This window comes from Engystomops pustulosus, chromosome 4 (assembly GCF_040894005.1).
Source record: "Engystomops pustulosus chromosome 4, aEngPut4.maternal, whole genome shotgun sequence".
Classification (NCBI taxonomy): Eukaryota; Metazoa; Chordata; class Amphibia; order Anura; family Leptodactylidae; genus Engystomops; species Engystomops pustulosus.
In genome coordinates this window covers 98554314-98569829 of record NC_092414.1, presented here as the reverse complement: position 1 = coordinate 98569829, position 15516 = coordinate 98554314, and the positions used below count along the sequence as shown (strand labels likewise).

At 38.9% G+C, this 15516-nt stretch overlaps 1 long non-coding RNA gene across 1 annotated transcript; it reads right to left on the bottom strand.

Annotated features, from left to right (window-relative positions):
* Positions 1-2307: 2307 nt before the first annotated feature.
* LOC140129047 (uncharacterized) lies at positions 2308-5641 on the bottom strand. Its single transcript, XR_011855274.1, has 2 exons — positions 5399-5641; positions 2308-2588 (listed from the first exon to the last, which is right to left on the bottom strand). It is a non-coding gene; the product is annotated as an uncharacterized lncRNA (long non-coding RNA).
* Between the last annotated feature and the right edge of the window lie 9875 nt (positions 5642-15516).

Sequence of the window (15516 nt, the reverse complement as noted above, 5' to 3'; positions counted from 1 at the left end):
GCAGGTGATATGGTATTATCATATAGTTATAATGAGATAGAACTAAAGAGAAATGTCTATATGTTACAGTGTTAAAGTTTTTGTGGAAACTGGGGCAGTGTTGTTTGATCAATATATGGCAACTTTATGCATATTATATGAAAATAATAGTATTTGAAAATAAATAATCGGTACACCTGTAAAAACATGCAAATGACTTCACTTAGGAAATAATTATTTCTCAGGATATGTTTTTAATCGTCCTCCCTTATGGATGGAGTCTGTATACGTTTAAATTTTTTGTACTATCTATTAGACCAATGGCATTTTTCTTCTATTTGAGTTTCTCTTTTCAGAAAGCTTTTCCCATTTTATTTGCTAGGATAAGTGTTCTTGTATATGAATCAGAAGCAAAATGTCCTTTCATTACCCTCTGAAAGCTTCAAAGCTTTCTAAGCAATTTATTAAGAGCAATTCTTCCTAGTAACCAGAAAGAGGGTTGTCATTGTTCCTTTCTACAAACATTTAAAAGGCCTTTTAGCCGTCTTCTTACAATGCAAATTACAATAACACGTTGTGTCAGTAAATAAATGTTATCGTTCACTCATTTATGTCAATGTATCTGGATCATTTAGATCATTAACTTCATCTTTGTTTAAAATTCCACAATCAGAACACAACTTTTTTAACTGTTGGTTTTCAACATTCAACCCTTTTTACTTTAAGCTACTTAGCACTCACTCCATTCAAGAAAGTTTCAGCCAATTAATCCCTTTATGCCTTGAAGCACGAATGTCTGCTCCAAGGGATAAAGAGGGTGGAGGAAAAGAGGTGATGGGAGAGTGGAGAATGACTGCTGACCCCACCCTGGAAATACGATACATTACAAGTGTTGAGAGTAAAGCAGCATGTAAATGGTAAGGAGAATTTGGCATGGAAATCTCATAATCCCATGTTATGGAAAGAACTAAATATACAGATAAACTTTATGTTTCTTTACAAATTATCCTGACAATTTAGCAACATCTGGATATACTTGCAGTTAAAGGGAATCTGTCATCAGGTTTTTGTTACCTAATCTGAGACCCAAAATGACACCAAAAAGTGCCATTTTGGAAACTGTTTGACAGACTTGATAGGATTGGTATGCATGCATTTTTTGGAAACAGAGTTAATTTGCATACACAACAGCCTACAGGAGCAGATGTACTGTGTAACATTTGCACAATCCTAGATTTATGCATCTGCATCTTTAAACTATCTATGCAAAGCTTTGTAACAGAGTTTTGCGGTTAGATCATAGTTTCCGACAATTAAAGAGACCCAGAGTCAGTAGGATACTAAAACTGGGGAATAGTACAGGAGAGTAGGCAGTATAGGGTTGGGATCACATACTGGAATGATCTTCTGCCCCCATTTGACTTTTGTAGATCATGAAGTTTCTCTCTCAGCAAATATCTACCTCTTCTGACGTTTCTTTGCCTCTGAATGGTTTTCTGCTGTGACAATATGAGGGATCACTACTTCACCTCATTGTTTTTTCTCCAGTGTATTTTTTGCAAGTTTTACTTTTTGTACAGCTATCTATTGATTACATGGCCTCTTCTTCTCCCTTTATGCACCCACTTCTGACACTCCTTTGTTTTTGGAAATCCCAACAATTTTACCACGCTTCTTCACATTTATAGCAACCAAAAGCTGGTCTACAGAGTTCTATTTTACCTTCATGAATGTGGAGTCAATTCAGACCATTTTCAGTCCTGTGCCAATTCATTAACCCTTTGCGCCACAATCTAACATCCCAGTGTAATTTACTGCATAATTCTGCCTATTTCAGGTGCAAATTACTCTGTTATTTGGCATAGACAAATTGATACATCTCCCCTATTACTCCTTCCTTCATTGGTGAGTATTGCCCATTTACGAATTAAATATCTGTCAGCTGTAATCATTCATCCATTAGCTTCCTTGCCCCTCATGCTGAAATACTAGTATGTGCAGTAGCCACGTATGTCCTCAGAACTAGATAAACAGGCAGTTAAATTACAGCTTGCTCAATCGTTATATCCCCTGATATCTGCCTTTGAAATGGCACCATACACTTTAAATTACATCAGACACATTAGATGGTTTATGCACTTCTGCATGCCTCCTCAGTCAATGATTAGGGCCATCTGGGTGGCCAGTTATTAAGAGAGAAGCGGATTTGTTCATCTAATGAACTGTACAATAAACAGGCATATGATCTGGAGAGGAGTTTCTCCGAGAGATGATACAGTCACTGAAAGATAAAAAATGGTGTAAAAAGAACACAGATAGACCAACAGATTTGATTCATATCACCCTTAATTGATCAATGGGAGAAATGAGGTAGGTTCTCACCAAACATTGGCAAATTTTAAAAATGGAACCCTCCTTGACGAATGTTCTTTCATAAAGTACATTGATGACGGCCCATAGAAGGAGAAATCTCAAAGACATCCTAGTTCAGAGCCACTATGTATCTCCTGTACAAAATTCCTTTAGATCCAGTGGTCCGCCAAATGACTGTTATACATGTGGAGACTGCACCTCTTGTGCTAATATGGTGAGAGCATCATCCTTTGAATCTGTAAGAGGAGGAAAAAGACTGGGATTATATTTCATGACAAATCGTTTGTGTAATGTTTTAAATAACATACAATAAGAATTAAGGAATTCGAATCTAGGATAAAAAGAGGGTACCATTCATTATTTAATTATGGTGGATATGGGTTTAAGTGAAAAATATTATTGATATTATAATAAACAGGAACATGATATTTTGATAAATATTCCTTATTGTAGTTGTGTGTAATTTGATGTATGCAGTACCCAGAAATAATGTATAATTTATTTTTCGGTAGGATCCAGTGAGATTATATAAATATATTTAATTTTTTAGTTCATGGTATGAGGTGTGTGTGAGTTATTGTGGTACAGATTGTAATTGTTTGATTCTGTATTTATGAAGGGGATGTTTTTGTATCACTTTAATCATCAAATTTTAGTATTTGGGCACTTTAGCACTGAGTACTCCTTGTATAGTGGGTGAAATCACAAATCACTTGAGTCATTGTTTACTTTTTTATGCATATTTTGTGGATTTAGTACATTATTAAATGGATATAGCACTTGACACTCATTATAGATTAAATGTTGTTATGCAGCACTTAGCTGCGGCGCAGGCCTTTCTCTTGCAGGGGTCCTGGTGCGCCCCTGCTCCCTACTTGGGATCAAAATGTCCCTGAAGGGCATTGCTTTAATTTAGCTTGTACTATGGTGGTCTTTGGATTATTGGGCTTACAGTACTTTACAGACCCTAATGTTTAGTCATGAATAGAATGCATAAAGTAATGGGAGGAGCTTGTTTCATACATTTTTATTTATAAGGCAGACTGCTAAAAAAAAACGAATGAAATGTTAAAATAGTACCATAAAATGAGAATGATGGATATTGGTTGAATTCACCAGAAGAAAATCTGGAATTGCTGGTTATATAAAAAGAATTAACAATATGTCTGTATGTGCAGTTAATTTTTATAGGATTCAAAATTTATTGTAGCAAATAGACATGGCTCATGTAATTACTCACAGATCTGTCATTCATTTGTGACCTACATGTGTAGAAATCCTTGAACTGTTTTTGTCATTCTGACCTGCTAAATATGGTGTTTATAGCTCTATATAACTAAATGGGTTATAAACTATAAATCTGTTTTTTATTTAAATGGTCATAATTTATGCTTGTCAGGATAATTGTAAAAATGCAAATGAAGCAATTAATTGGCAGCAGACATTGACAAGTCATGGAGCAAATGCTGGCACTGATACATTCAAAAGACCAGACAGGATTTTTAGTATTGAGCAGGCGTGAGCAGTTGCTGAAGAAGACAATGGTAGTGATTGGGAGTTCAGTGCTGAAAGAAGGATAGTCAATGATAAGGTCACAGACTGCCAAAAGATGAACATCATTATTCTTAGGAACCATAATGCTCTCAATTGCTGCTGATGAAGCATTCATTGGATCCTAATGAACCATTAATTTGGCTCATGCATTGAATATATCTGTAGTGTATTCTCAAAAAACCCAAGCTCTTTGGTAAAAGGCTGAAGAGGTCAAGTGCCCCACATTGGCACCAAAGTAAGACGCTATTACACCAGGAATGAAGAGGTATTATTCTGCTATTCTCTTTTAAGGCATCTTAAAAGATAATGGACTCCTTAATGCCTGACATTAACTCATTGATGTAATCTTTTTCTAAAGGATATCCATATACCAAGTTCCACTACCCTCCTAAAGTGTTTGGATATTCTGCCCATATTAGAAAAATCAGCTCTGGAGAACCTAGATATGAATTGCTTCATAGAACATTCATTGAGTATGTTGTTATCTATTCATGTATTTTTCACAGGTTCTAATTAACCGTAGGAACATTATAGAGCTGAGAAATGGACAAAGCCATAATTGAAGGGTATACATTGATCTGCTAATAGAACTCTTTACATACTAAACACATAATACATTCTGAAAAAAAATATTTGGTTCTGCTTCTAAGGGTTTATAAAATGAGAGAGTGAATAAGAACATCACCAACTACTTCAAGATCAGAATAATGGTTCTTCTAAGACCTCCTGCAATGGCTGTTGTTTTAGCCATTTGATATGGCCACATTATTTTGAATGGAATCATCCTAATGGCCTTTGTTTTCATGGCCACATGGCCTGGGCAGTGCTTTTTTCCATTGTCTTTGGCACATGGGCGTCACTCACCCGCCAATGAAAACCAAGCTGAAAACAATGGCCAATGGGGCCATTACTTTAGGTTTATGAAAAGCACATGTGCAGATAGGCTAGTAACAAGTAAAAAGCCAACATAGAAGGGTATAAATACATCTGAAACTGGCACTCCTTACATAATACACACATAATCCAAACAGAAAAAAATATCTAGTTCTGCGTCTAAGGGTTGATAATATGAGAGGGAATTTGAACATCATACTAACCACTTCAAGATCAGGAGAATGGTTCTTCTACTAGAAAGAGTAAAAGCCAAAATGGAAGGATATAAAGCGATCTGAAACTGGCACTCCTTACATACTCAGCACATTATCTAGTCAGCAAGAAACAATCTAGTTCTGCATCTAAGGTGGGATAATATAAGAGAGTTTTTAACAACATCCCAACCACTTCAAGAAGAGAATTATGTTTTTTTTAAGAAAGAGTAAATAATGTGTATTATTATTGAGGCTGATCAAAGCTTATTTTAATATTTTTCCTAGCTGTGTATTTAGTAAGAGGCTATATGAGAAATATTTCTTTTAAAGCATAACTATAAAGTACTGACAAAAATAGTTTAAGCACAGCTGGAGAGAGCCTTTGGCACCAATTCCAACGATACCTGTTTCATGTTTCTGGATTCTTCTTAGCCTCAGAAATATCTGGTACATTTAATATTATTTCTTATTAAATCAGATCCAGCTATTCCTGATGTGGGTGAGCACTTCCAGGTTATGACATCACCTCAGGGCAGTGAAGCCAAAACAGGACAGCATGTTTGTAATTGGCCGAACTGAAGCATGTGATGAGTTACATGCTTGTGACATCACTGAAGATCTTTTGCCATAACACTAAGGACTTTCAAATGATGCAGGACAACATATTTGTAATTTGACAACCTGAAGCATTTGATGAGTCTCATGCTTGTGACATCACTAAAGGTCCTACAAGCCTCCTCATCTCTAGCTGTTCTATACCATTTCTCATGGTTACCAGGAAATGGAGATTTGCCTCGGTGGCAAAGTGAAACCTCTGCTAGCTGCTAAACACCTGCAGATAGCTAATTAGAGTAAATTAGGGAATTGCTTATGTTTGCTTAGTGCAGAGCTAGGCAAAAGTTTTTATACTTTTTGTACAGTTGTACTTTAAAATAGCTTCTGCTTTCTCATTAGTCGACTCTAAAATACATTACCACAGCTTACCACACATTCCATTACAGATGCCGGCAGTCTCCCATTCCATAGAATAGAATTCATTTGGCTTCTATCAGAATGTCTATTTGAAGTTGCAGTACAGATGTGAATTCAGTCGTAGTGATATATCACTTTTTTCTCGGTTGAAGATTTATGTAGCAATAAACTGGAGCCAAATTACTATTAAAGGAAACCTACCACTTAAAAGTGGTAGGTTTATACACATATACATGGCACCAGCTCAGGGTGAGCTGGTGCCAGAGCATATTTTTGTTAGGGGAACAAAGCCCCTATCGCAGAATTATAAGTTATATTAACTTATAACTCGGCGCACTGCACTTGGGCATGGCGCACCATGCGTGCGCCGGATTCTAAAGTGCTGGAGAGCCGGTGACGTCACCGAGCTCTCTGGCACACGAGCGCCTGTGCAATTTAGCACGGGGAAACAGGCCTGGCTAAGTTGTGCAGGCGCATGTGTGCCGGAGAGCTTGGTGATGTCACCGGCTCTCCAGCACTTTAGAATCCGGCGCACGCACGGGCTCGTGCATGGTGCGCCGTGCCCAAGTGCGGTGCGCCGAGTTATAAGTTAATATAACTTAGAATTCTGCAATAGGGGCTTTGTTCCCCTAACAAAAATATGCACTGGCACCAGAGCTGGTGCCATGTATATGTGTATAAACCTACCACTTTGGAAAGCATGTTGTGTGCAAGGAGTTTTTAGTAGTGGATGCAATAATTAGTTAATTGTGTTACCTACGTATGTGGCGTTATTTTTTATTGTACTCCTGCCTAACTTGTGATGAAAATTAGATAACTGCTGCAAGGAAAACCACTACAGAATTCACAAGCACTGGGCTGTTATTTGGTTTGGTGGCCATACTGATAGCTCTATAATATTAACATTTTTAAATTAAAACAAAATTAACCCAAACAAGTAATTTAACTCTATATAAAGATAAAACAACAAATCCCCCTTTATTCCTTTAAAACCATTATAATATTTTAAAAAATACAGAAATCCCCCTATATTTGATATTGCTGTGTTTCTAACACTTTATAAATATTAGATTAAATTAGAGAGTGGCCTGAAAAATATGCATTAAAATGATGTCTTTTTGTCACCCCTTTAAAAAACTATTGTTACCAAAAAAAACGAAAAAGTTACCAAATCCTGAAGGCTTGTAAAGGTTAAAAATGATACATTTTCTGGTGACACATGGTTACAGAAATCCCACATTCCATAAGAAATAAACTTAATACTTATAAATAAATATAACACAATAGACCATGTTGGATTAAAAACTGACCACAATGCTTTATTATTGAGTATCCAAACGAAATTACATAAAACTGAATAATTAGAAAATACAAACTGACAGCATATCTATATAACTTAGTCTACCTGGCATGAGCTGGGAGACAAAATCACGATAAGGTGAGATGCACAGAATCGGCTCTATACAAGCCACAAACAAAACCCTCTAAATGTATGTGTCTGTAAAAAAATACCTCCTAAGAAGGGTAAATAATTCTGAATTGTTCTATTCTTTTACTGATTTTTTTCCATATAATCACTATTCCCCCACCACAGCAGGTGTGGGATAATTTCCGAAAAGACTAGCATGGTATCAGGGAGTAAACATTTTAAATTTGCCAAATCTTTCCTTAAAGAGGACCTGTCACCGAGGAAAACCCACAGAGCAAATGTGCACCCCATAATCTTCCCCCCCAGCCCCTTTCTCCCTAGTGGTTTTTTAAAAAATTTATGTGCAGTAAATGGATTTAAAACAATCCGACCTCTTACCACCCCCAGCAAGCCCCCGCCAGCGGACACATTGGGGCACATTTACTAAGGGTCCGCAGCCGCGAATCCGTCGGGTTTTTCCCGAATATTTCCTCTTTGCGCTGTATTTCACGGAATTGTGGCACACGCGATCGATTTTTGGCACAATCGCGCCGACTTTCACGCGACAGAAATCGGGGGGCGTGGCCACCGGACAACCCGAATGATTCGGAAAAACCGCAGAATTTAAAAAGCCATTTGTGTCGCAAGATCAAGCACTCACATACACCAGAAAAAAGCAGGTGAACTCCAACGGACCTCGGCGCAGCAGCGACACCTGGTGAATATCGGCGCACAGACCTTAGTGAATCCCGGCAGAACCCAAATCAGCGTCGGAGAACCCGCCGCTGGATCGCAACTGGACCGGGTAAGTAAATGTGCCCCATTGTACGAGAAGTCGGCAGCATTGCATCGCTGCCGGCTCTCTGCGGTGCGGCCGCACCGCACTAACAGCGGCTGCGGCCGCAACCTGGCTTATTCTCATTGCCGGCCGCCCCGCACTGTGGCTGTGGCCGAGCCGGGCTTCTTTAAAACGGCATCACATCGCTGCCAGTTTTTCGTACAATGGTGCAGATTTACTTACCTGGTCCATTCGCGATCAAGCGGCATGTTCTCTGCGCTGGATTCGGGTCCGGCCGGGATTCATTAAGGTAGTTCCTCCGCCGTCCACCAGGTGGCGCTACTGTGCTGAAGAGCATCGGAACGCACTGGAATACACCGAGCCGGGCTGAGTGAAGGTATGCGTGCATGCCAGAGCCGATGCGCCACAATCCGATCACGTGCGCCAAAATCCCGGGCCAATTCAGGGGAAATCGGCGCAAATCGGAAATATTCGGGTAACATGTCGGGAAAACGCGAATCGGGCCCTTAGTAAATGACCCCCAATGTGTCCACTGGCAGGAGCGTGCTGGGGGTGTGTCGGCTCGCGCCCTAATGAATAACTCCGATTGCCAGCGCGCCGGATACACGATCCGACCTCTTACTTGGTAAGAGGTCGGATGGTTTTAAATCCATTTACTGCACATAAATTTAAAAAAAAACGGCCAGGGAGAAAGGGGCTGGGGGGAGGATTATGGGGGGCACATTTGCTCTGTGGGTTTGCCGCGGTGACAGGTCCTCTTTAATTCCCACAGAAACTCCAATATATTGACCTTGCCTAAATCCTTGCCTTCTACGTGCAGGATCAGAACACTAGGAAGAGGCCAAATACAAAGTAACTTTTTTACTTCCCAAATTACCTTTTTCCATCTCAAACCTCTAAAATTAAACCAAAATACAGGCAGTCCCCGGGTTATGTACAAGATAGGGACTGTAGGTTTGTACTTAAGTCGAATTTGTATGTAAGTCGGATCTGGTAGTTTTATAAATGTACAGTAGGTTTTGATACTTGTGCTCCTGTTCAGATTTCACCCCCAACTTCTTTGATGTTTTATAGCCCCCCTTAATTTCATCACATTCCCATTATATCAGTGGCTTCTGTGCGCATAAAGAACAAGCCGCTGGTATCCTGCGACTGCTTCCTTCTTTAGTTACCCACCCCTCTGCTTGTATCACTGAGATCACGGTCCCGTTATATCAGTAGCTTGTAAAGCGCTTCCATGTGCATAAAGAACAAGCCAATGGTATAACTAAGGACACAGTCTCACAATATCAACAGCTTGTTCTTTATGTGCACGGAAGCGCTTTACAAGCCACTGATATAACGGGACCGCTATCTTAGTGATACAAGCAGAGGGGAGTGTAACTAAGGACGCAGTCGCACGATACCAGTGGCTTGTACTTTATGCGCACGGAACATGTGTACTTTATACCACCTCCCCCTCCGCTTGTATCACTAAGGAGGCGGCGGCAAACAGAAGAGCAGCACAAGTCAATCCAGCATTACTGCAAGGGTTATTTAGGGTAAATAAATGCTACTGCGATCCGAGGAATGGGTCAACCATAGAAACAAATGGGGTCCTCGGCCCTGCATGCGTGGGTGAGGACCTGTCGTATCTAGGGGTCAGTCGTAACTCGGGTCGTTGTAAGTCGGGGACTGCCTGTACATTCAACAATTTGGGATTAAAACCTAGATTCCAGCTCTTTTCTGTGCCTAAAATACAAAAGAATGGCCAAAGATCCACACAACTTATTGGGAACCTAAAAACAAAATATTAGTTGGGTAATAACAAATGTAGTCTTACAATTAACTTTAGATGAGCAGACTCCTATCTACCAATTCTTCTTAATACTGCATCACTAAAACCCAGATGTGCTGCTTCAGTCTCTGCTCCGATAAGGAAAGAATGCAAAAAAATCCTTAAATTATCCAAACCCAAATAAAATAAACATTTATGCAAAACTGCATTAAATTGGTACATCATAACATTGGAGCAATCCTTACATAGCGGCAAAGGACCAGCCACTTGAGGCCTACACTTGCTCCAATGTTGCAAATTAAAAACCAGACATAAAAAGTTACCACCCAACCACCCACAAATTAATCCACCTACCCCTGCCCAATTGATCAGTTTTAGATCTCCTCCACAGTATAGAAACAGAATGCTACTCCACGATTAAATCCTCCACCAAAATACCTGTGTGTGACTTCTTACTTTTACAAACCAGCTCGCTGACTCTAACGGCTGCAAAGAATGCCACTACAAAGCCCACTCTAAGCAACCAAGCTTCATATGTGTCACAACAAAAATAACCAAATAATTCTAGAAGTGTATTCAACAACTCAAAACAAATCAAACAATCCTTAGGACCAAAGAACAAAAAACTGACACTACCCATACTGACTGCTCAACTGACCACTGTAAGAATGAAGAAAAATTCTCAAAATAATTGCAGGACATAAAAAATCCAATGGGATGACATTTATCAAAATAGAATTCATTATTGCAAAGAAAGCTCAAAGAATTGAAACCCAATGGGAGCGTTCACACGATGCGTTGCATCACATTTTTTGATGCGTTTTTGATGTTTTTTGTATTCAGCCTTGAATACATGCTTAAGTAACATTGCGTTTTAGCAAATGCAATGTTGGCTCAGCATGTGATCCAGGCTGAAGCCTTTGGAATGTGTCAAAAGTGCAAGTGAACGCGCCCTCAGGATGGACTGGCAATAATCTAAAATCTGACTTTATATCAGCCTTAGCAAGCAGGGTCATATAGCCATGTTTCCTTAATAAAGACACAGCTTCATCAAATGAACCATACCTCACCGAAGCTAAGCCCTTATCTACCTGATCATTTAGGATTCCTTCTCAAGATATGATAAATGGTGAATAATCCTAAACTCTCCGGATTTAAAAGGTCCTGCAATTCTTCCTAACTCAATTTCTTTAAGTAAATTACCAGCTACAATGTTAGAATGCAAGTCAATAGATTTTAAATTACTAACCCAAGAACATCCTCGACCCAAAAATTCAGGGACATGAAAACCATTAAGAAGCTATCAACTAAAAATTAGCTTTTGTCTGATCTGGATACCACCTTAACCAGGGCAGCATTCTTTCCAGGGTCACTGGCATCGGTTTTTTGAAAGATGTTCCTTAATTGCCAACTGCTGCTGGGATGTTTGATTTTTTTTTTTGTAACATCTGGCAACTGGGTGAGGGCCTCCACAAAAGGAGCACTCGTGTCTATACCTACAATTGGTAAGCCATTTGCAAGACAACTCGTTAAAGGCAAAACAAACCCCTTTCCTCATAGAAGTTTGGCTAGAGGATGCTTGCCTTGAAGGAGGGGATTTATGTGACAACATCAAATTAACCCAGATTCCAATATCTTTTACACCCCATTGTATTGATGGATTAACTATTATTTCCTGATGTTGAAATAAACCCATAGCAATGTTAGGAAATTTCTCAGTAAGAACAGCATAAGAAATGCAAAATGCATTTATCCAATTAAAAATTAATTTAGAAAAAAAAAGTCCTCTTTTTTATCATGCCTAACCTAATCCTTGGCTGCCGGCAAAAGTGACAAAATATCAATAAACTCATTCTTCCAAATGCTTCCTTAACAGATTCCTTAAATGGAATCCTAATGAAATCAATTCACAAATTATAGGCTCCCCTTTAAAGCTATTTACATCACCCCAGAACCATTCTCAATGTTAGGAATTACCATTTTACAAACAGAAACAGCTGGCGAAGGCTGTGACCAAACACTAGAAGCAGAATTAGTAACTTTATAAACTTTAAAAAATAATTAAACAGTTTACTTATTAATATTAGGGTTCTTACCACCTGATGTAGACCAGAGGAAACTGCCTACTGAATCAGCGTCGACTGCGGAGATGATGTAGTGAAGCCACCATCTCCCTGTCACTGGTAATGAGCAAGCCTTGATTATTCATAGGAGCTCTTGCTCTTCCTGGCCGAAGTTCCGGCACGGTCAAATGTTCTTCTGCTGACAAGCTAGATTGCAATGTTCCTGCAAGCTTTATACTTCACTTGGTATCCCGACTCTAAAGCACATCGCCCGCTTCTTTCTCTAGCTCCAGCACCTCCCCTCTTCCAAGCGGTGATACTCTGCCCAGTTACAGCTCTGCCATAGATTCAGCTGTTAAACAATAATAGCTGATCTTCAGTCAGTCAAAGGGCAACATCTGTAAAATAATATCTGACAGGAAAGTGCGGGAAGAACACCTCATAAAAAAGGCGGGCAACACAAAAATACTACAGAATGCAATTAACCCTTCCAACAACACGATGCTTCTGAACAACAGAAATAGTCAATTGAGAGTCTTAGGGCACTGTGTCACCATGCCCCCCCTTCCTCCTTCGATTAAATTAGGGAGCACCTGTCATTCTCATAAAGCAAGAGTTCGTTACATATCCAACTAAACCTCTTTCACAGAGAGGTGTAAAACATTATTTTATAAAATAATAAACTAACAAGCATATACAAGTATTTTAGGCTTTTCAGCCTTCACTAATGTAAAATATGTAGATGTGCAAATGTGCTGTTGTCTTTTGTGGTTATTTGGAAAATTTTCTGTATCACATATGAAATTTAAAGTGACCTTAAAATATGTACAATATATACCCCATCTTACAATCTACATATCTTGAAATCTGAGTTTTTAAAGGATCTGTGGCCAACTACAAGAACATATTATAGTTGCCTGGATCACCTACCATATATATCTTTTTTGTTGTCATAACTTAGAGGGTTGTTTAGAAGTCATATATAGTAGATCTCTATGTTTTTACATCTTTACATACCATACCATAAATTATCCTAAAATACAAGACATCTTCATACTTTACTTCAAGCCTGGATTGTATTAATGGATGACTATCTCTCCTATCTTAAAATTACTTTGCTGTCAGTTTTAAACATTCTTCTCTGATGATTTAGGTTTTAGTAGAGACTTTTAATTTAGTTTCTGGTTTCAGTGCATGCTTAAACTAGCATTTTATTCATTTACATAATCTGAAGGTATGCATGAAAAATTCTGACATATGCAACAATGTGCAGTGCATCCTTCTTAGAAGTTAGTCAATACAAAGAAATGGAAAGCTATCCGGTATAGATAATGGAATGTTTTAGAAATCACCAATGTCAGTAATTATTGGTCAATATTAACCCTGTCAAATATTCTGACATGAAGAAACAGGAATACATAAAGCAAAATCATTACTCATTTACATTAACAGTGAACAGACCCAAAGTAAATATAATGTGCACCATAATGCACGTGAATTGTAACGCATATTCCAAACTCAAATGACTGGAATCTTGGCTTAAGTGTAAAGTAGTCAGGATATATAGGGGCAGATTTACTTACCCGGTCCATTCACGATCCAGTGGTGCGTTCTCTGCGGTGGATTCGGGTCTTCCGGCGATTCACTAAGGCAGTTCCTCCGACGTGTCGCTGCTACGCTGAAGTCCGCCGAGGTCCGCCGGAGTTCACGATCCATTGCCGGGTGAAGGTAAGCGCGTGTCCAGTGAAAATGCATCCGCCGGACCCTTAGTAAATGAGCCCCATCATCTTGGTTGCAGTTTCAGTGGTCTCAGCAGCTTGTCCCACAAGTAGAGGTGGAAGGAGTTAAGTGCATTCCCCATATTTGGAACCTGATTCAGGATTAATTGTGTACAAAATTAAATGTTCGTTAGCATCCAGTACATGGACTGGCTAAGCAGCTGCGTGGGGAGAATGGATGCCATTTTGTAATTCTGTCAATGTTGATGCCAGCACAGATCAGGTCTACTCAACACTGTATTCTGAAGCCATATAGATACAGTGAAACTCTTGAGATTAGTCATTACTTGTGAAGAATTAGCCTATTAATATAGTGTTTATAGTATTATTTTTGCCTGTAAAACACATTTTTTTGCTGAGTAAACATGGAATAATATACAGGATTGTATGCAAATGGAGCATTGGTGTCTAAACTTTTCTCACAAATGTTGTAAAAGTTAGATTGTGAAAGCTAAGATTACAGTCACATTCATTACTGGACAGGTTATTAAAACCTCATAAAATACTAATTGGATCTGTCTATAACTTAGGAGTCGTGTGAAGAGTGATACAGAAATGTTGCCTCACAAATCTGGTGATATACACCTTTTAATGACACATAGCATTGTAGTTCATTGCCTGCCTGTTAATTCAAAGTTTTCTTTGGGTTGCAGGTACGATGAGTAACATTGCTTTGTTCTTCCCTTGGTGGGACATCTGGATGTGGGTTCCTGGACAATTGCTCCCTCTCAGTAGGTAACAGCTTTTAAAATGAGTTCAGTTTAACCACAGACAGGCTGATTGCAACATGTACAATGGAACAATATGGCATCAAAAGAAGGATACAACAATAAATGCTTCGAAAACATTTTGTGATTGTTGGGAAAACAGGTAATTCAAGAAAGATAAGTTGTATGAAAGATGGATTAACACAGAACAAACAAGTAACCCTGGAGTCTGAAACATCTTCTAGAATTATCTTTGTCGTGCACACTGATCAGCCATAACACTGGAGAGAATTAGAAAATAATTGTATTGTTTTGGTGTATTTATTTTCTGAAATAGTGTTTTTTGTTAATATGTTAATATGTCTTTGTTTAATATTCATGATAAATAATAAAGTCTGTTAGTTTTCAGGCTGATCACTGGGCATCACAGTAAGATTTGTAGATATCTCTCAACCATCAATAATAAAACAAGATTTGAGGAATTGTTCACACATTATTGACAAGTGAAAGAGAGCTGAGCTGTAGTAAACCAGCCAGGCTACTACATAGTACATGGAGCTGTCTAATTCTCTACTCTATGAGGCCAATGTATCATCAAAGTATTTTTTTAAAGCCATGTTTTCTTTATGTTTGCTTTTGGCTGTTCTGTTTTTCCTCTTTTACTGTAAGAAAATATTGCAGGACTGTTATATTTATTTTCTCATCAGTTTAAAGGGAACCTACCACCACAAATCTACCTATAAAGGTAGATCGGGTGGTAGGTGGATCAATGGGACGTGAGGAGAGCCCTTTTAAGGGCAAATCCTCACGTCCCCGTACTTTTTTAGTAACTTTTATTTGACTTTTATGCTAATTTTCTTATGCGACTACTGGGGCGTGGAGTAGCCGCATCTGAGGTTACACGAGGCGGCTACTCCACGCCCCGGTAGCTTCTTTACCCCTCCTACTCACCATCTTCAGCACGCAGCTGCTTGTAGCAGCGCACCCTCGTCCGACGATCCTGCAGTCTGCGCACACG